Source organism: Prionailurus viverrinus, chromosome B1 (genome assembly GCF_022837055.1).
Source record: "Prionailurus viverrinus isolate Anna chromosome B1, UM_Priviv_1.0, whole genome shotgun sequence".
Lineage (NCBI taxonomy): Eukaryota > Metazoa > Chordata > Mammalia > Carnivora > Felidae > Prionailurus > Prionailurus viverrinus.
In genome coordinates, this window is record NC_062564.1 from 167,739,492 (window position 1) to 167,762,555 (window position 23,064).

The following is a 23,064-nucleotide window of genomic DNA, read 5'->3' on the forward strand; positions in this document are numbered from 1 at the left end:
TCTGAGCCATCAGCCCAGAGCCTGACGCGGGGCTCGAACTCACGGACTGTGAGATCGTGACCTGGCTGAAGTCGGACGCTTAACCGACTGCGCCACCCAGGCGCCCCGATGATGTTGTTTCTTTTTAACGAGTCACTGATTTCTCTAATTCTTAAATCATGCTCCTTTGCCTTCATCTCCCTCTTTTTTCCTGCTTCATTATTTTGTATGTTTGTCCTCTATATCTCTGATTCTCTGTTCTGCCTCACCCATCCTTGCCACCGTGGCATCCTTCTGTGGTGATTTCCCCTAACAAGGGGAAAGACCCAGACACAAAATCCAGGAAGCACAGAGGACCCCCATTAGACTCAACAAAAACTGACAATCAACAAGGCATATCATAGTCAAATTCACAAATCATCTGAAGTGATTGAAGCTCAGTTATAGAATTTTTTATTTCATCCTGACTATTTTTTACTTCTTTTATCTGTGCAGAAAGGGATTGTAATCTATTTTTGACTCCAACTATATTCTTATTATAGTGATGCTACATTCTTGTTCAGACATCTTGATTGTATTTGTGTTGGTTAAATCCCTGGCTGTCGTTTGTTCATGCTTTCTTTTGGGGTGAATTCTTTTGTTTTGTCATTTTGAAGGGAGAAAAGGAGTTAATGAGGTAGAAAAATTAAAATTAAAAAAATTGAAATTAAAAATATTAAATTATAAAATTAAACACACACACAAATAGAATAAATGATGCTAGATCTTAGGTGTGTATTTTTTCTGGGTGTTGAAAATGGTTTGATAGATTAGAGATAAAAGGGGGAAAAAGAGGAAATTGAGAATTTGAAAAAATGAATACACTGAAGTAGACTAAAATGGGAGATGATGGGAGTAAAATAGAATTTGAAATAATTTACACAAACGTAAAGAATACAGTAGATTTAAGAGAAATAATTTTAATAAAAATTGAAAATAAAAATGAATGTTTTCCTGTATTCAGGAAAGAGAAAAGAGATGAAAAAGAGAGGAAAAAAATGAAAGAAAATTGAACAGATGGACCTGCTAACAGATTGAAATACGACTGAAATTACTTCGTTTTCCCCTAGAAGTCAGACTATGAAGCACTTTATAGTTTATAACTAAGCAGGCCATGAGACTTCTGTTCTTGAAGAGCCAGGTTGGCCCAGTTGGATGGCTCTTAGTGTAATGGCTCTGTTCTCCACTAGATGGCGCTGGTAGCCTACTGGGGTGGATTGTTGCGGGGCTCATAGGTGCGTATCCGCATGCGCGGGAGCAGCGAAAAACGGCGTCACCCAGCCACCCAGTCTGTTCTCCCGGATCAGCAATCGCGCACCCATCCTCTGTCTTCAGCTTTCATCCACTTCCCGCTTTTTCACTGTTTGTGACCAAGCCCTCGGCAGTACCTCTCTCCTGAGTTTTGTCTCAGATGCGGCTGTTTTCCCCGGCCCCTTACTTCTGAAGGACTGCGGCTTTGACCCGTTCTGCCCCTTTGTGGCATGGTCTCACCCAGGAATGGCCGAACGTGGGCTTCACCCCGGAATGCTTGTTGTACCCTGCTGCTGCTGGTGCCCCGAGACTGTGGCTAGGTGCCAGCCGGCCTCAGAAAAAAGTTCGTGAAATAGTGTAGCAGCAGCTTTTCAGGGATTATGGAAAATCACAACACACATCTGGCACCAGGCTTCACCCTTAAGGACCTTGTTCCAGCACCAGCGAATGTGGCCATTTTCTGGGGTGCTGGGACCAGGTGGCTTCAACGGTCTCTACCAAATGTCCTTCCGGCAGTGGAACCGCTTTTCCCCATGTGGCCCAAGAACCTCCTGGACCCCACTCTGCTCCTGGGGATTCGCCCTTCCCACCAGAGCACCGCCAGGTATGGAGCTGTGGAGTTGCAGCCTTTGTGCTCCCCTTGTTTACAGTCTTAATGGAATTTAAACCCTCTCCTTTCTCCTTTCTCCCTTTTTAGTCTAGTCCCTGCAGCTGTTTCCAATTTTCTACTTTCTCTCCAGCTGCTTTTGGGGAGGGGTGCTTTTCCCGTATTCTCCCCCCCACCGCCCTCTCCGTCCTCTCTCCACTCGCAAAAGCACCTCCCTTCCTGCGCCTTCTCACTCCCCAAGTCCACTTGTCCGCGCCGTGTACCTGCTGAATTCCGTGGTTCAGGTTGTGCAGATTATTGTGTTAATCCTCAGATCAGTTTTCTAGGTGTGCAGGATGGTTTAGTGTTGGTCTGGCTGTATGTCATGGACGCGAGACACACAAAAAACTTTCATGCTGTTTCTCCATCTTGGCTCCTCTCAGTGGATTACTTTCAACACTTATTTCTATGGTTTCCTAATGATAATTTTCTATTTCCTTCACAGGAAAATTAGTAAAGGGAAACTTCATTTAAAATGGAGTCAAGAGGTTACTGGTGTGTGTGTGGGGGGGGTTCTCTCATGCCTTACCAATGGTGGCCAATTGCAGACCCATCAGGAAGAGGCATTCTTTGTTAGTCTATACTACTTCAGCTACTCTTTTACTATGCCAGTGGGAGCAAGAAGGTTTTTTTTTTCCCCCTTCCCAAAAGCCCAGCAATGGAAAACAGTAACAACTCAGCCAATGAAAATCCACTACACTTTGAAGTCCCAGTTTACTCCAGTGGACTGCTTGTATATTTATAACAGCCCTTCCCAACTCCCCCTTTTCCTCTCCTTTGTTTGCCAGACTTGCCTATGGTTTTGCTGTATTTTGCTTGCCCTGAATTGAAATTCTCTGCTGTTCCTAAATAAGCACATTTTTTGCTGATAAAATAACTGTGAATTTTATTTTTATGATTAACACTTCTATATTTGTTAATTGAAATCTTCAGACAGGGCAAGCTGTCCTTTATTCCCCATATTTTATTCAATTATTCATGTATGTCAGTATTAACTCATGGATATTGGATATTTATTTTGTTGCGTGAGTTTTAATCTAATGTTGTTGTTATGTTTGATGTTTAAATTGGTACAGACTTGGCCATTTGGAACTCTTTCAGACCAGCACCTACGTTTTAGTTTTTATTTTTTTTAAATGGCCCCATATATATATTTTTAAAAATTACTTTCTTGCTATCTGACACGGCCAGTTGCTCTAGGATCATCTTGTGTTTTCTCAGCCCCAGCCCTGAAATCAACCACTTCTCAGGGAATTCTGGTTCCTTTGGTTGGATAATCATATTTAGAAAATAAGGTCTTATTAACAGATGTGCAAAAATATTTAATAAACATATATTACTGGAAATGGAATTGTGGGATCTGAAGGGAATGAAGCTATTCAATTCCATTAGATATTGTCAAGTTGCCAAACAAAGTAGTCTTGCAATTATTTCAGAAACATGCAAGAATTCTGTTTGTTCTACAGTCTTAACAATCTTTGTAATTATCTGACCTAAAAAAATTCACCAATCTAATGGGTGTGAAGCAATGTTCTTTGCTGCCTTTTTAAAAATTTTTTTTTGCATCCCTGAAAACTAGTAAGATAAAACATCTTTTCTTTATATAGTAGCCAATTGATTTTTATTTTATATGCATTGCTTTTAAATGTCCTTGCTAATTTTCCCTTTGCATTATTTGCCTTTTAATTATTGATTTGCAAGTATCCCTAAATACTTTGGATAATAATATTTGTTAATGTATTAAGATTGGAATTGTCTGAATAAGAAAAAGACACTTTAAAAATGGCTTAATTAAAAAAATGAATTTCTCTTTTATGGAAAAAAAAGAAACTCTTGGCTAGATACTGATGAATTGGTGTGTTGGTTTCTAGATAAAATAAAAAATCTAAGCTTTTTTTATTACATTTTTAAATATTTAATTATTTTTGAGAGACAGAGGGAGAAACAGGGAGCAAGTAGGAGAAGAGCAGAGAGAGGAGACACAGAATCCCAAGAAGGCTCCAGGCTCTGAGCTGTCAACACAAAGCCCAAAGCTGGGCTTGAACCCACAAACTGTGAGATCATGACCTGAGCCAAAGTCAGATGCTTAACGAACTGAGCCATACAGGCGCCCTGAGAAATCTAAGCTTCTATTTCTTCTATTGTCCTGAGTACATGATTTCCATCATCAGGAATATTCCAAGATGGCTTCTAGAATCATTTTCTCAGAAACACAGAGCATTTGAGGAACAAAAGTCTTAAACCCTATTAGAATTCATGAGAATTTCTTTCTTACAATTTTCCTTTTTATATCTTTTTTATATTTTATATTTTAAATAAATATTTCCTTTTTATATTTTATTGACTGGAACTTGATCAAAGAGTTACAATAAATGCAATGGAGCCTGGGAAAAGTAGGCTTCTATTTTGAGTGGCAAGATACCCACTGAAGATGATAGTTCTCCCCCCACAGTGTTTATAGATAGCTTGACTTCAGGGTTTTGCTGCCTGGTCAGAAGCTCTTTAGCCTTCTTTCAAGGGATCTCTTATCCTTTATCCAGACTACTGGACGTTTTCACATGTGCGTATTTAATTGCTTGGAAAATGAGTGGAAGCTTCAAGCATCTAAAAGGTAAGCTCAGATTGACACTTTGTAACTCCTATCTCAATTCTGTTAGACAAGGCATATGTTCATAAGGTCAAACCAGGTCAAACCACTTTTGACTCTGGTCAAAAGAGTCAAAAGAGTGGTAGGAGCTACATGGTCACATTCCTAGAGGATGAACATGGATAACTGCAGTCATTTTAATGATCAACGTATTAGTCATACACCGATTGTTGAAAATGAGGCATGTATAAACCTCTCAAATTTACTTTAGATTTATACTTCATTGCCCCTATTATTTTTTTTTCTTTTTTTAACCCTGTTTTCCCCTCTCCTATACCCAGCAAAGTAGTTAAGAGTGGAATCAATGTATGTTTTTTAATAGCAGAGTTGCATGTTTGGCAAATTGTTAAATATGCACTAGAAAACATCTGTTATTTATGTTACGCTGTATCTTGTACAAGTTGTTACAACCACTTTCTAGAGAAAAAAAAATGAAACAACAAAAATAATTACTCTTTTGTGGGTTGAGTAGAGTTTAGGTTAAAACTCTTAGTGACAAACATGGCCGGGCCTTTTGAAAAATATAATTTGAAATTAGCCAAATGACTTTAGTGACATTTTAAAATGTCATTTTGAACAAGCTCAAGAAAAGTGGTTATTAACTTGTAGTGTAATGAATCGACCAGTGTGCTAGAATATTTACCTTTTAAAGTATAAATCTCTAAGTGCTGGCAATGAATTACCAGTTTCCCTCTGTTCCTTTTAACTGGCTAGGTAAATTGTGCATTTCAGAGATGGGGGCTTCCTAGGAATGCCGGAGTCATTTATCTGGAAGGGTCTCTTCTTCAAACAGCCTTCAGGGTTTGTCCTATCCATCTGCTTATTTCCTTCCCTTTGCTTTTTACTACTTAGTGACTTGTAAAAATTCCATTGTGTAGATCTCAGACCTGACACATTTCAGAGAATTGACAAGACTGGGAATGGGTTCATGATGAGTCTGACGGGGAGTAAGTTATGACACTACCTCTCCCATTAAAAACAACATAAAAAATAAGAAAATAAATAAATACAACTGAAACACAAAAACCAAAATAAGTTGTTGCATTAGAGCAGTGATACAATGCCTTTCCAAAAATAATGGTTTTGACCTTACTTTAGAATCACTTTCAGGGAGGAGGTAGGCAGTTATTCTTAAGCTGACTGCAATCAACTCCTCTTTTCCCTTAGTCTTTAGTACACATAGTCTTTATTACCTGCAGTTCAGAACTGACAATCTGGGTCAGAACTGCTGAGCAAAACCCGCTGATGCCAATCACACTTTGTAATCAAAGTTCTTATTATCCCATTGTACTGTGAAAAACATATATTTTTATGTTTTTTTTGTTTTTTGTTTTTGTTTTGTTTTGTTTTTAAATCTCATACATTGAACACAGTAGAGGAAAAGAAACGCCAGATGGGGTTCTTCCATTACTCGCTTTAAAACAAACAAACCAACAAACAAAAACTACCAAAGATATTGCATAAGTACAAAGGTGATCCATAATTTGTGAATAAAAAGTTTTCTTTTCCCTTTTATTTTAGACTTAATAGATAAAATGTAATTTCTCAACCAAAGGTGAAAAACTTTAGATCATGCATTATGATTCTATGGCTGTAATCGCTAACATACTTTGTGATTTATAAATGTGTATATTGTATAAATAGAATGTCAAGAGCTTCAGTTACATACTACACGAGTTGAGTCTAAAGCACACAAGAAAGGAATCTTGTTAAAACTGAAGAAATGCCTTATGGTATTCTACCAATCAATAAAGTCATTTTACAATGGGGAACTGATGTAAAGTTATCATAAATCCTAGTGAAGGAAAACATTTTCAGCTAATCAAATTAGCTGCTTAAATTGCTGAAGCAACTTAATTGAAATTGAATCAAATAATCTGCATAAATCACACCATCAAATGTTTCTCTTGAAATCTATTTAGTTGTGATTTGTATAAAGAATAAGCACTCAAAGATATTAACATAAACCAGGCCTCTGAAACTGATTGTACTATTATGGAACATTTGTAAATGTGTCATTATTTAATTAGATTTAATATTTTAATACTTTGTACAATTTAAAGTTATTTATTTTGGAAACATTGGTTCTAAATTATCTTGCCTTCAGTAGTTTTTCTAAGGAAGAAATCGGTTTATGAAGTGTCTTATTAACCAAATAAGTAAGTGGATTTATTTAAATGCTTTAAAATACATGCCATGTTACTTCTTGGACTGTGACCCATGTACTTGTTTATGAGATAAATCCTTTTATTACTTGATTATGCATGACTTGATCTTCGGAAATGTTTAGCTTTTTGGGAGAGGATATGTATGGATATTTTAAAAATATATTGAAACAGATATTTATTTATATATATTTATTCCTATTTAAGTATTGAATATTGTTTATACAAATCTATATATGATTCATTTTTAAGCCATATGAGTGCATTTTTCCTTTATATTATCTTTGCCAAGATCTTACCAAGAATTGACTTACACTGTTGAGAGTTAATTGCCCCATGCACGGGGGGAGGATATGCTGATATTAAAATGATCTTTTATTGGATCTCTTTTCCTGCTTTATGCCCCATCCATTTTATTCTTTTAAGAAATAATTTAAAAATCAAAATATTTATATAAAGTATATGCACAGTAGAAATAAAAACAATAATGAACGTCATGGACCCACTACACATCTTAAAGAAAGGCCATTACTAATATCATTGAAGCCCCTGTGGACTTCTTTAGAACATTCTTTTATCCCCTTTGCAGAGCTATCTACTGTAATGACACTTGTTCATAATTTACTGTACTTTTTAAAATTTAAGCCATATTCATTGCTATCTCTAAACAATAAATGGTTTAGTTTTAGTTGTTTTTGAAATTTACATCAACTTGGGATTCTTTCATGTACTCATTCAACAAATACCCATTCAGTACATATTATGTTCTAGCGCTGAATATGCAGCAGAAAAGACAACAAGACAAAAATCTCCCGACCTCAAGGCACTTACTTTCCAGTGGTAGAGATGTTCAATGAGCAAAGAAAATGAGCCAAATATATCCAGAATACCTAACAAATAAAAGTTAGGGAGAAAATGCAGCAGAGGACAGCATGAAATAATAAGGATTTTGATACATTGCCTTAAGGTGGTCAGGCAGGGCCTTACTGAAAAAGTGACTTTTGACTAAAGACCTGAAAGAAGCGAGTGAATTAGTCATGTGGATACAGAGAAATAGGAAAGAGTTTGTGCTAAGTCCCTGTTGTGAGGTGTGTCTGCTCTGATCAGGAGACAGCACAGAGAGGCATGTGGCTGAAGCCAACGGAGCAAAGCAGAGAGTATGAGAGGGCTTGGGATCAATGGGGTGACACCAGCCACACCATAGGGGGCTTAGTGAAGACTTTGGCTTTTACTTTGAGTCTTTGGAGGATTTGAGCAGAGGGGAGCCATGATCAATTCTACTTTGTAACAGACTCACTCAGCTCCTCTGCTAAGGTTAGACTACAGGGGCTTAGACCAAGGCGGAAAAGCAAAACCAGTTAGGAGGGTAGATGAAAATCCAGACAAGAGATGATGTCAATTTCTTTTTTGTTTTTAAATTTTTTTTTAACGTTTATTTATTTTTGAGACAGAGAGAGACAGAGCATGAATGGGGGAGGAGCAGAGAGAGAGGGAGACACAGAATCGGAAGCAGGCTCCAGGCTCTGGGCCATCAGCCCAGAGCCCGACGTGGGGCTCGAACTCACTGACAGTGAGATCGTGACCTGAGCTGAAGTCAGACGCTTAACCGACTGAGCCACCCAGGCACCCCGATGATGTCAATTTCTATCAGGAGGATGAAAGCCCACACCCTGAGGAGTGGTTAAAGTGTGGGTGTTTGAAAGCAGAGACAACAGAATTTGCTGACAAATATGGAATGTGAGCAAAAGGATTTAAAGCCTGAGTAGGCACTTGTTGGGATGAACACTGGGTATTGTATGTAAGTGATGAACCATGGGAACCTACCCCCAAAACCAAGAGCACATGGTACACACTGTATGTTAGCCAATTTGACGACAAATTATTCTAAAAAAAAAAAACCTCCCCCAAAATGAATAAAATAAATAAAAGAAAAATAAAATGGCTAAAAAATAAATAAAATAAAATAATAAAATAAAATAAAATTAATTGAAGGAAAACAAAATAAATAAAGCCTGAGTGACTGGAAGAATCGGTATCTCAGTGGTCTACCTGAGTCATTCTGAGAGAGGAGGGTTTTGATTATCTCAGTTACAGTACTGCTAAGACTGAGAGACATAGTCATCAATGTGAGTACGCCATGTCCACCATATTGAATAGCACAGGTCTGAAGTTCAAGCAAAAGGGTTGGGCTAAATATAGACATTTGGGAGCCATCAGTACTTAGATGGTCTTTATTAATTCTTAGAGACACAGTTAATTGAAACTATGAACCTTTGTATGAGTACTTCTTTAGCATTATCCAACAAATTCAAACATGATTTTTTAATTATATTTTTGATTTCTAGAAACTGGCAGTACCATTTTCTATTGACCTTTATTCAGATTTCTGTTTAAAAATTTTAATGTTTATTTATTTTTGAGAGAGAGAGAGAAAGACAGTGTAAACAGAGGAGGGGCAGAGAGGGATACACAGAATCCAAATCAGGCTCCAGGCTCTGAGCTACCAGAATAGAGCCTGATGTGGGACTCAAACTCACAGACTGTGAGATTATGACCTGAGCCGAAGTCAGATACTTAACTGACTGAGCCACCCAGGCACTCCCAGATTTCTGTTTTTAAATGTTTAGAAGAGGTTTAATTTCTTTCTTTCCTTGTTTCTTTTAAAGTTTATTTTATTTATTTTTAGTAATGTCTACACCCAATGTGGAGCTCAAACACACAACCCCAAGATCAACAGTCCAGTGCTCTTCTGACTGAAGAAGAATTTATTTCTGCTTTTGTTATTGATGTTTAATTTGATTGCATTTACGAGTTGTGTGTGTGTGTGTGTGTGTGTGTGTGTGTGTGTGTGTGTGTGTATGTGTGGCCATTTTCCGAAGTGGTTATACCAGTTAATGATCCCATACCGGTTTATAATATTATGGCTACCTTCCTTCCTTCCTTCCTTCCTTCCTTCCTTCCTTCCTTCCTTCCCTCCTTTCTTCTTTCCTTCCTTCCTTCCTCCCTCCCTCCTTCTCTCCCTTCCTTCCTTTCTTTCTTTCCTCATATACCCACTACCCATCTTAAAAGGCCATTACTTTTCTGTATGTATGTTTTAATGTTTGTCTCTCCTGAGGAACTCCTGCACTTTTCCTCCAAGGGCTCAGTTAGCCCTCATGTTTTTTTTTTTTTTTCCTGATACAACAAGCATGTTTCTCAAATATCTAACTCAAGTTTATCCCATGCTTAGATGTAACTCTTCCCTTCTTAATTGAACATCAATACCAGAACCTATTATATTAGCAAAGCATTATCACACTATATATAATTATTCAATATATGTATTAATTATATAAAACATATTACTGTATGATATGACAGGCTTAAATCTTTTCAGCCCCTTTACATGTTTATTTATTTAGCAAATAATATGTCTCTTTTCCTATGAGACAGTTTTTTCCCTTCAGCATTCAGCATAAAGTCTGACACATAGTAGGTATTTACAAAATATGTGTTCAATAAGTTTAGAATGAAGATTTCCCTATTTTTATGTAACTAGGATAATAAATAAGACATGACAAATGTTGAAATAGCATAGAATTAGTATTCTTGCCTATTCCTGGTTAATGAATGATTTTTTAAAGCAGTAATTTCATAATATTGATACTTAAAACATGTTTTAATACATAGAGTAGTATTACTTCATTCAAGACTTATTTAGAAGAAATATAGCAATGATCACCTTATGTCTGATTTTACTTGAACCTACTAAGCTATAAATCAAACTCTAGCATATTTAATAGTCAACAGGGACTTTGATATTTATATCAGAAACAAAGGCTCTTAAAAGTTGTGATTTGTGTTAACAACTTCATGGAAAATCAGTAGTTTGTCCTAGATTGAAGAAGGAAGTCACAGGTGGACAGCATGCTGACTGCTGGTTGAAAATGATTGGGTGGTTATAAAACCTTGAATATTGTCCAAATAATAAATCTTGGGATTGTTATTAGTTTTATTGCTCCAATTTTTCTGTTGTTAATTTCTTCTCTTTCTTTGCATATTTTAGTCCATGTGCTATGAAAACAAAATCAACTTACATAGTTCTCTGGCTCTCAAGTATGAAGGAAAACCATTTTCAGCAAATGAACATAATGCAGTTAATTATCATATAGCACAGGATGGTGCTTAAATTAAAAGATAAGATTGATGACACAAATGACTTTCTAGGTTTAAGTATGTGTGGGAAGATCTTTTTGAAGGGTGGTGCACTTTTTACACAACATTATCAGCTGAAGTCCAGTTACAACCTCTTCTATATCTGCTACAGGCTTTGAAACACAAGAAAGAGCAAGGCTTTCAACTGGTTTGCACATTTTTGGCATGTTGCTGAGTCCTACTCTAGTCCTTGGGCAGGCCACTAAAAATAAATGAACCATGCCCTGAATTTCCAGTCATCAAAGTCTATGTTAGCCTATATTATTTTAAGCTACATCTTCATGGAATTCATGCTATTGCCTTTATTAAGGCTGAATTTTAATATGCTCTTTTATTGCTTAATAATACACATCAGTAGTTTTCAAATTGGGCTCAGAGGAGAACAAAGATTTCATGGAATCCTCCTCAAGGACTTGTCTGATGAAGATTGCAAGGATGAGCAAAGCAGCTCTTTTAAAATCTGTTTTAGCTTGTAGACAGACAGCTGCCTTCTGGCTGTGTGGTCTCATGGCCTTTCTTTCATGCATGCATGTGGGGAGAACTATCTGTCCTCTTCTTATAAGGGGAACTAATCTCATCATGAGAGATTAATCATCATGAGAGCCCTACCCTCATGATATAATCTAATCCTAATTACTTCCTACCGCCCAATACCATCACATAGTAGATTAGGACTTCATCATACTGCGAGAAATAAGTGTTGGTTCTGTAAAAATAAATAAATAAATAATCTGCCTTGTATGCTGGATTTCCACATAAAAGCACCACACAAACATATTGAAGGGAGGATTGTAATACGATCTTATAGGATTCTAGGAAATCTTTCCAAATGAAATATAATATAAATTGATAGTGACATTATGAGTAGCAAGATTTCTTTTCATTATCTAGTATCATTGCACAAAGAGATCTCAACATTTCTGCAATGTGTCATATTCAAAATGTACCTTTTTTTCACAATATAGTTCTCTTCTTCCTCTGCTTAAATTGAGGCTTTTGGCAAGTTACATAAGCCCTCACTCTCAGCTTCCTTCTCTATAAACTATGGGCTTTGGCTAAATTATTATCTGTGAGTTGATTTACAGCACCAAATTCTATGATTCACTGTTTCCAGAAGTGGCGAAGTAATAGGCTCACGTGATTCTGCATTCAGATTAACTCCATAAAATTTACATTTAAATAAAAAATGAGAAATGGCTTCAGACTATGGGAAGTATTACACTGGGAAATTTTCTGACATTCAATAATTTAAATGTATTTTATCTAATATAGCAACTGCCTCTTGGGTGTTAGGCAAAGAAACAGATGTGATGCCTCCTGTAAATCACAAGAAAATTTTCTGTGTAAGATGATTGACCTGAAGCCTGAAGGCAATTTTATGACTGGGAAATATAATAGCCTATGTGCTCTAAAGAGTATTTGCATAACTTAACTTATGTAAAGAAATTCTGATTCGTATATGCCTCTGGGTTACAAATACATGACAAATAAGTAATTGAATATTATAAAAAACAATATTCAAATAACACTCTTGTCAGTCACTGATATGGGAATTGCTACTCATGATTGATAATAGTGTATACTCTTTGTTGATTATTATTTAGAAAAGTGTTTTATTCTACAGGCTTCAGTTGTAGTCCTAAAAAGTGATAACAACATCACACAATATCTGTGTGGAAAAGCCTCTACAAATATAATAGCTTGAATCAATGACATCAGAGAAAACAAAAACTTCTTCTTTAAAAAACTGCAAGTTCCTAATGACACAGGTTGTATAATAAAATCACTATAGACCTGCTTCAGATTGGATATATTAACTTCTTAAAGTATACCAGGAAAAAGCAGTCATTGTCTCTATCATCTGGACCCAGTAAATTGTTTTTCCAAATAATTTTTAGAAGTAAAAATAAAGTGGTAACAAAAAAGAAACTTATTAGAAAAAACTCAACCTTTTTTCATTTTGAGATAATTGTAGATTTATTTGAAGATGTAAGAAATAATAGAGAAGTCCTATGGACTCTTTTCCAATTTTCCCCAGTGATAACACTTGCAAAATGATAATAGAACATCACAAACAGGATATTAACATTGATAGAAGCAGGACACAGAAATTTTCCAGCACCGCAAAGAATCCCCTTGTTGCCTTTCTATAGCCACACCACTTCCCTTCAGCTCCAACCCCATCCTTAATTCCTGTCATCCATTTCTTATTTGTCTTCTCTAATTTTCCATTTCAATGATGTTATAGCAATGGCATAATAGAGTGTGTAACCTTTTGGTATTGGGTTTTTTAAGCATAAATTTATGGAAATTCATCCAGGTCATTCATGTATCAATAGTTTATTCCTTGTTATTGCTTGGTAGTGTTCCATAATGTGAATGTCCCACAGTTTGTTTAGCCAATCACTTATTGAGGACATCTATGTTGTTTCCGTGTTAGGGCTATTATAAATAAAGGTAACATTAACACTTACGTGTATAAGTTTTTTTGTTTTGTTTTGGTGTGTGTAAACATAAGTTTCATTTCTCTGGACTAAAAACCAAGGTGTAAAATTGATGGCCTCTATGCAAACTGAATATTTTGATTTTTAAGAAACTTTCAAAATATTTTCAAGAGCAGCCATATCATTTTACATTCCCATCAACAATGCATGAGTAATTTAGTTTCCCTAGATCCTCACAAACATTTGCTATGGTCACAATTTCAGCCATTCTGATGGTGTACGGTGACATCTTATTGTGCTTTTGATTTATGTTTCCCTTAAGGCTAATGACGTTGAATATCTTTTCACATGCTATTTGACATGTGTAATTTTTTTTCCAGAAAAATATCTTTCCATGACTTTTGTCTTTTTCTATTTTGTTGTTTTTTTTCAACTATTTTGAAAGCTCTCTGTGTATTTAAGACATATGTATACATTAATCATTTGGTGGATATGTGATTTGCAAATTACAGTAGTTAGCTTTTCTTTTCATCCTCTCGTAAGCAAAAGTTTATAACCTAAATGATTACCAATTTACAGGGTTTTTCTTTTAAAGATCATACTTTTTGGTATCAAGAACTTGCTGTCTAGTTCTCTATGAAAATATTTTGTCCTATGTTTTTTCCAAGAGTTTCATAGTTTTAGCTTTGCCATCTAAAACCATGATACATTTTGAGTTCATTTTTGTGTAAGATATGAGAATCAAGTTGAGATTCATATTTTGCAAATAAATGTCCACTTTGTCCAGCATCAATGGTTGACAAGGCACTCTCTTCTTTCCTGAATTGCTTTCCCATCTTTATCTAAAGTTAGCTGGGCAAGAGTTCTGGTTTTTGCTCAGACATATAAAGAACTTGGAATTTGTCACTTTATCCGTGTGGCAAAATAAAACCACAAAAACGAAGCCCCAAAATACTGAACACCAGTGACTTTTCTTAGACTTCTCAGAGAAATGAGATGTCAGGGAACCACTACTGAAATCTGGAGACAAAGGCAAATCCAGAGAGTCACAGCCAAGATTTACTCATCTAGGGTAGAAGCTACTAGAGCTATAAACTGGTAGTAACACTTACATGGCAATTTTGATGAATTACTGGAGGCTGAGGCATGGATTATTTTGAGAAACTACTGTAAGTTACAATTTCTTTTACCTCCAGGACCCCACCAGGTACTTACAGTGAAGATCCCCAAAGAGATTCCCTTGTGGTATTGAAGGTAGAGGGAAGAGCAATCACTTTGAAATATCTCCAGTTCATTGTCCATAAGAAAGGACCACTCTTCAGAGAAAATGACTTTACCAGAGTCCTGTCTGAACTGAGGAAGGGCATTCTTCCCACTCTGTCCTCCTCCAGGCTTACTGTCTTACTTCAGAGGCAGAGAGACACTGAACCACCAGAAAAACACTTTGGAAGGTTACAGTCCAGATACAAAAACCCACTAGAAGATAGATTTAATCCCAAGATTACAGAACACTTCCTCTGCCCCATACCTGATGGCCGTACTAAGAGGTTTCCAGTATAATAACCATGGATTATAAGTGAAAATGCTGCAAGACTCAGACTTTCTCTAAGCAGGAATATTTAGGAAAACCTAAAGTCAAAAAGGGAGACAAAAACAAAGACAACAGAGAAATTTGAAATTTCTGGCACCCATATCTACAGAGAACATTAAATACAGTGCAAATTCAAGCTAGATTAACATAAAACCTCAGATAAAATGACTATTTACACCATTTCCTTTAACCCAAAATTTCATGCCTGGCTTTCAAGAAAATTACAGGCATGCAAAAAAGTAAGAAAAAATTACAGTGCAAAAAAGAAAAAGCAAATATCATAAGTAAACCATACATGACACAAATTTTGGAATTATCAGACAGGGAATTTAAAACAGTTATGATTAATATGTTAAAGGAACTAAAGGAAAAAGTAGGCAACATGCAAGAACAGACTAATAAACAGAGAAATAGAAACTCTAAGCAAAAGCCAAAGGAGAATCTAGAAAAAAAAATTAAGATGAATGAAAATTTCCTTTGTTGGGCTTATCAGTAGACTGAACATGGCTAAAGAAAGGGTAAGTAAACTTGAATGTCTATAGAAACCTCTCAAACTGAAATCCAAGAGTCATATTAAAAATATAAGCAGGGGCACTTGGGTGGCTCAGTCAGGTGAGCCTCTGACTCTTGGTTTCCACTCAGGTCATGGTCTCATGGTTTGTAAGTTTAAGCTCCACTTTAGGCTCTGCACTGTCACTGGGGGATTCTCTCTCTCTCCCTTTCCCTCTGCCCCTCCCCTGTTTGCACACATTCTCTCAAAATAAATAAATAAACTTAAAAATATATAAAATAAAATAAAAGCAAACAAAGATATAGATAACAGAGCATCCAAGATTGTGCATGATTTCAAGATGTATATATATATATATATATATATATATATATATATATAAATGTGTATATATATAAGTAAATGTATACAAATATAAATAAATATATAAATAAATGTATATATATAAATATATATATAAATATATATAAAATTGGAATACTGCAAGAGAAGAAAGAACAGAGGTGAAGAAATATTTGAAGTAATAATGGCCAAGAATTTTCTAAATTAATAAAAGACACCAAAACTACAGACATAGGAAGCTAATATAAACCAAAGGAGGATAACAACAACAACAACAACAACAACAAATCTATACCTAAGCATTTTGTATTCAAATTAAAAAAAAAAACAGCGAGAAAATCTTGAAAGAAGACAGAGGGCAAGATATATCTTATCTATAGGGGATCAATGAAAAGAATTACAATGGACTTTTAATTAGAAACCATACAGGGGCGCCTGGGTGGCGCAGTCGGTTAAGCGTCCGACTTCAGCCAGGTCACGATCTCGCGGTCCATGAGTTCGAGCCCCGCGTCAGGCTCTGGGCTGATGGCTCAGAGCCTGGAGCCTGTTTCCGTTTCTGTGTCTCCCTCTCTCTCTGCCCCTCCCCTGCTCATGCTCTGTCTCTCTCTGTCCCCCCAAAAATAGATAAACGTTGAAAAAAAATTTAAAAAAAAGAAAAATAATTAGAAACCATACAAGCAAGAAGAGAGTCGAAAGAAATAGTTGAAGTGTTGAAAAAAAAATCTCACCAAACTAGCATTCTAAATCTTGTGAAATTATCCTTCAAAAGTGAAGGAGAAATACAAACTTTCTCAAACAAAGAAAAGCTGAGAGAATTCATTCTCAGCAGATCTGTTCTGAGAAAAATGTCAAAGTTCTTCAGGAAGTTACAAAATGATTTTGTTCAAAAAATTTAATCCAGGGCGCCTGGGTGGCTCAGTTGGTTGAGCGTCCAACTTCAGCTCAGTTCATGATCTCATGATTTGTGTGGGTTTGAGCCTCCTGTCAGGCTTTGTGCTTACAGCTCAAAGCCTGGAGGCTGCTTCGGATTCTGTGTCTCCCTCTCTCTCTCCCCTCCCTCTCTCATTCTCTGTCTCTCTCTGTTTCTCAAAAATAATAAAATAAAATGTTAAGAATTTTAATCTACATAAAGAAAAGGATATTGTCAAAGGAATAAATAAAGGAAGTCTGGAGATACAGAATAGAATGCAGAATGTTGTAAAACAATCCAACTGTATTGTCAATGTATGGAACAGCCTTATTGAATGGGGTGGGTGGAAAAGTTGCTGACTTAAATAACAACTGAAAAGCAGAGGAGTTTGTAAGACTAAAAGCAAAGGAAACTACACAAATAATATAGTTGATGAAGTTGTTTCCCATATTTTGATACTTCTATACCTATATCCTGTAAAGAAACAATTATGTGAATGGATGGCAAGTGGTGGAGGCCATGTTCCTCACTGCTGCAGTGAAAGGTTACAAATAAGCAAGGGTGAGAGTCTACAATCATCCATGGGGTAATTAAATCAAGTTTGAGACATCAGTATGAATACATGTTTAGCTTAATATAGACACAGATGGTTACATATAGAACTACTGATACATATGTGTAAATACACGGGTTATATACACACATGCACTTTCTTACTACATCAGCTGAGAGGAGCTAGGAACTATGGTACACCAGTAGCAAGAAGCATGCCCAGCACACAATCTTGGTTTCTAATACCACTCTCCAATAAAACCAGTTCCATGGAGAAATGGTTGATTAGGGTAATGGGATAGGAAATATACAGTATGAGTCTGGGGAATCTCAGAGTGCTAGAAATTAAAGAAATGCTCAAAAATAATTTTAAAAATTACTATAGTGGGTTATGTCAAAGGGACACAATGGTCCGCTGAAACAGCTTCCAGTGGCAAAGTTTAGAGCAATTCGCGTGATAAGATAAATGAATTAGTACTGGATTATAACCTAATGTAAAGTAGAAATATCTCAGTCCATACTGTTATAAATGAATGATTAGATAGCTAAATAAGTGTGGTAGAAAAGACAAATTTGTGCAAAAGAATTCTGAGTAATTTATGTAGATGTTCCACCCTCAACAAAGGAGAGGATCACTCACCACTCATTAAGTGTGGGCTGCACATGGTGACTTCTTCCTAAATAATATAGTGTGAAAACGGGTACAAAAAGAAAAACTTTACAGTGGAGGAACTCGAGAACCAATTTTTCTGCCAGATGAGCCAGGTTAATATTAACAGTAGTAAATCATATTGACTGTATCTCAATATAATCTGATAAAAAGAGGCATTTTGCCTCTTTGATCTCCCTCCCCCAAACATATAACTCTTGCATAATCATGAGAAAAGATCGTTAAAGTCCAGCTGAGGAACATTCTATAAAATACCTTACCTGTAGTTTCAAATCTACTAAGGTTGTTGAAAACCACGCAAGTCTGGGGGGCACCTGGTGGCTGTTAGTTGAGCATCTGGCCTCGGCTCAGGTCTTGATCTTGCAGTTTGAGCTCCAGTATCAGGCTCACTGCTGTTAGCCTTTCAGTGCAGAGCCCACTTCAGGTCCTCTGTTCCCTTTCCTCTGGCCCTCTCCCGCTTGTGCTCTCCCCAAAATAAATAAATATTTAAAAAAAAACCATGAAAGTCTGAGAAACTAACTTAGCCAAGAGAAGTCTAAGGAGACATAATTATTAAATGTAATATGGTATCCTTACTAGGATCCTAGAATAGAAAAAGAACATTAAGTAAAATTAAGAGAATCTGATTAAATCACGAGCTTTATAATCATGTATCATATTGGTTGCTTAATTGTAACAAATGAACCATAACAATGTAAGATGTTAATAATAAGGAAACTGAATGTGGAGTATATATGGGAACTTTTTGTACTATCTTTGCGATTTTGCTGTAAATCTAAAATGTGTCTAAAGTAAAAAAAAATATTTAAAACAAAAAATCAGCTTGCATATTTGTGTGGGTCAATTTCTGGATTCTCTATTCTGTTCCATTTATCTATGTGTCTGTGACCTCACCAATACCACTTAATCTTGATTACGCCAGTTACATGATAAGCCCTGAAATCAGATAGACTGAGCACTCATTGTCATTTTATTTTTCTTCAAATTTTTTTGTTATTCTAGTTTCATTGCCTTCCCATATACATTTTAGAATAATCTTGTCTACACCTGCTATAAATCTTGCTGGGATTTTGACAGCAATTACATTAAACTTAAATATCAATTTTAAGAAAATTGATATCTTTGCTTTGTTGAATTTTCCTATTCATAAATATGGTATGTGTTCACATTTATTTAGATCTTCTGGGATTTCTTTCCTTAGCACTTTGTAGTTTTCAGCATACAAATCTCGCATTTATTACATTTCCTTTTAGGTGTAATATATTTTAGCAGACGCAAAATGGTATTTAATTTCTTTTATTTGTGTATCGTTGACACACAATGTTACATTAGTTTCCAGTGTGCAACTGTAGTGATTCAACATCTCTATATGTTATGCTGTGCTCACCAAAGTGTAGCTATCATCTGTCACCATACAACACTACTACAATATCTTTGACTATATTCCCTATGCTGTACCTTTAATTCCCATGATTTATCTGGAAGCTTGTATTTCCCGCCCATTTTGCCCATCCCACCATCCCCTTCCCTATGGCAACCATCAGTTTGTTCTCTGTATTTATGGGTCTGATTCTGCTTTTTGTGTTTGTTCATTAATTTGTTTTGTTTTGTTAGATTTCACATGTTAGTGAAATCATATGGTATTTGTCTTTTTCAGTCTAATTTTGGCGACCACATTTTCACTATTAGATCACTGAAATACAATTGAGTTTTATAGATTTATCTTATATCATATGACTTTGAAGAACTCACTGATTAGTTCTAGTAATATATTTTTTATAATATATTTTTGTAGTTTTTGTCATAGGCAATTATGTTATCTATATATAGAGATCCTTTTCTTTGAAAATTGTATGCCTTTTATTTCCTCTCCCAGCCCCCTCCCCTCCAGATTTCATTGGCTAGGACTCTTCCAGAACTGTGTTCAATAAGTTGGTTAGATCAGACATTCTTGCTTGTCTGCCAATAGTAGTGGATATGTATTCAGTCTTTCTCCATGAAGAAGCAAGTTAGCAGTAGGCTTTTGGTAGATGCTTTTTATCTTGTTGAGGAAAATGCCCCCTTCCAACTCTTCTGAAAATTTTTGTCATGAATAGATGCTGAATTTTGCTAATTTTTTTTGTATCAACTGATATAATCAACCATTGTAATCCATTATATAAACAGTCTATGGAAGATTACAATGATTGATTTTCAAATATTGGTCCTGCCTACTACAGACTACAGTTAATAACAGTGACTGCAGATAATACTAGATTGCATATTTGGGAGTTGCTATGACAGTAGAGCTCAAAAGTTCTCATCACAAGAAAAAAATCTAACTGTATGGTGACAGAAATTAATTAGGCTTATTTTGATGATAATTTCACAATATATACAAATATCGAATCATTATGTTGTATGCCTAAGATTAATGTAATGTTACATGTCAATTTTACCTCAATGAAAACTTAAACCTGTCTTGCATCTTTGGAAAAAGTCCCAGTCAGTCATGATGTATAATTCTTTCTATATCGCTCAATTCTATTTGGAGAAGATTCAAAATCTGTGCTATTACTGCTACCATTTTCTTAACTTTAGTTTATGTCTGTAATATTATAATAATGTCTTACATTGTTTCATTTTACAATATGCCTCTTTTCATCAACTGCTTCATATCGAATTTAGATATTATGACGTAAGTCAGGTAGTTTAAATTTCTTTAGAATGCTGAAAAGCCATTTTTGCATAAACATTTATTAAAGCAGTAATTTTATATATATTCAATGTATATTTGTATGTGTATGCACCGGCTCCTAGACCTTCTCTAAAATCTCTATAGCATTACTTTTAAAGGAGTTCATCTACTTTTATGGCTCAGATTGACACAGACTTTTTTTAAAATTTTTTATTAGATTTATTTATTTTTGAGAGACAGAGTGAGACAGAGAGCAAGTGGGGAGAGGGGCAGAGAGAGACACATAATCCAAAGCAGTCTCTAGGCTCTGAGCAAATGGTCAGCACAGAGCCTGACCACAGAGCCAGACGCAGGCTCGAACCCATGAACCATGATATCGTGACCTGAGCCAAAGTCTGACACTTAACCGACTGAGCCACCCAGCTGCCCCGACACAAACTTTTTTGAAACCTGGAAATTGTTTATATGCTTTTTGTGGCAATGTATTTTACTTTCAAAAATGAGAACTACATTATTCTTCATTTGAAAATCCGTACTAATGATCCTCCCAAGCATCAAAAGGCTAAACTAAATCAATTTCCCTGCACATATGCTAGTTGTCTATGCCCCTTTGTAGATAGCACTTTTGTCTTTCCTGCGATAGGATGGAAAATATCACATATTTTCTGATGCCTGTTACTCACAGTGTAAATCCTGAGAACAAGAATCATATCAAAAGCTGATTTCACCTAATTTCTTTTGCATTCGGTCCAGTCTGTAGAGTCAGAAATATGTAAAAGTTTTTTGCTGAGCCTTCCAGCTGCATGCTGGGTCTAGAGTTTTACCTGGAGCCACTGTTGCTGGCCTTGCTACTATCTGCACTGATATATCCTACTTCCTCCTGCTGGCTGAAGTCTGGCTGTGAATGGACGAATGACAGAAGTTTCTCTATTTCTGAGATTTAAACTTGGTAATTTCATAGCTACGAGGGGCAAAGTTATTCACTGTGATTGCTGCCAAAATGGCCATTTTTTTAGGATTTCAAAACAAATGAGATTTTCGAGGGCTTAACAGTTTAATATGGTTGATCACAGGGAAGCTTCTGCGTGCAGCAGCAGGATTGCGATGCACCCTTCTTTAATTTCAAGCGTGACATGGTAACAAGAACCGGGTACTGCTTTTATGGCTGCTGGATTGAATATGCCTGAACTTTCCTTGTATACTGGAATCTGTTCCAGCTCAAACGGTAGACAAATTCTTTTCAGTCATCCTTATTACATCTAATCCCAGACCAAAACTCTACAGAATCCAAGTTCTAGGCTATCTTAAGGTGAATTTGACCTCAGTTATGAAATTCCATTTAATCATAGGATAGAGGTTTTTGGTTTTCTTTTTTGTTGGTAGGTTTGTTATACTTTCACAGTAACTCCAACTCTACCTGGCTTAATTAAAACAAAAGCCAAAGAATATCCTGCTTCTACTCTCATTAATATCTGACTTAATATAAGTAGTCTGGCTGGCGAAATTACATTGGTTCACAACTATATTTTTAGTAGGTTGGACAGATTTACTTTTCAATATACATCTTTTTCTTACATTTTACTGTAACCGTCAACCTCAACTTGAATATTTCGCATCTTGAAGGGTTTCCAGGAAACTATGTGGCATAGACCTCTACCTTCAGGCCGGTTAATATCCTCTTAGTGCCCACTAACAGAAATTCTTGTTAGTGAATAATTTTAGAGCATTTAGTACTTCTTGATTCTCCTCTCTAACCACATGTCTAGACCTTTGAATGCTACTATTGCTGGCATACTACTACTACAGGTTATCTGTAGAATCATCTTATGGTTATGACCGTATCATGGCTATGTTTGGGAGATTTTAGATGGGAGAGTGACTGATTACAAAACCTGGGGGTATTTTTTCTGCAGTGGAAAATATGCTCCCTACTTACTAAGTGATTTATTTTGTCTAGAAGAAAGACACTTTAGAGGTGGAGGACAAATGTATCTGTTTATGTAGCTGTCCTTAGCTTAATGTCATTTTTTCTGGATGATAACTTTTTTCTTACAGCCATTGTGTCCTAGAGCTGTAGGATATGGATGATTTTTCCTCCATATAACTTCTTTGTGTTCTTGTTTCTAGACATTCAACTTCATCATCTTTGACAGCCTGGTAAAGTTTGTGGCATAAGGTAAGCAGTATTTTGCTTTGTTTTGTCTAAACTCATTAATATGGGATAAGTACTGCCAACATAGTGTTCAAAAATGATAATGTGCATACAGTAGACACTCCAGGGATGAAGTAAATGAATGAATGTCCCAAGGACCAGTGGCTTCAATATCCAATACTTGAATACCAATCATTTTGGTAGATATGTATTGAAATAGATATTTTGAGACTAAGGGTTACCTGGTGACTTTTAAGTCCGTTGTCTGCTAATTCTCAAAGTTAAAACATACTT

At 35.9% G+C, this 23,064-nt stretch overlaps 1 long non-coding RNA gene across 2 annotated transcripts in view; it reads left to right on the plus strand.

Annotated features, from left to right (window-relative positions):
- Positions 1–1,841: 1,841 nt before the first annotated feature.
- The window catches only part of LOC125163302 (uncharacterized), a 266,713-nt gene continuing 245,490 nt past the window's right edge, over positions 1,842–23,064 (plus strand). Inside the window, exons 1-2 of one of the 2 annotated variants that reach the window (XR_007151387.1) lie at positions 1,842–1,873; positions 22,746–22,794. This is a non-coding gene — a long non-coding RNA (uncharacterized LOC125163302). Of the gene's footprint in view, positions 1,874–4,451; positions 4,527–22,745; positions 22,795–23,064 lie in introns of those variants that run through there. The other variant, XR_007151388.1, reaches the window with a different exon arrangement.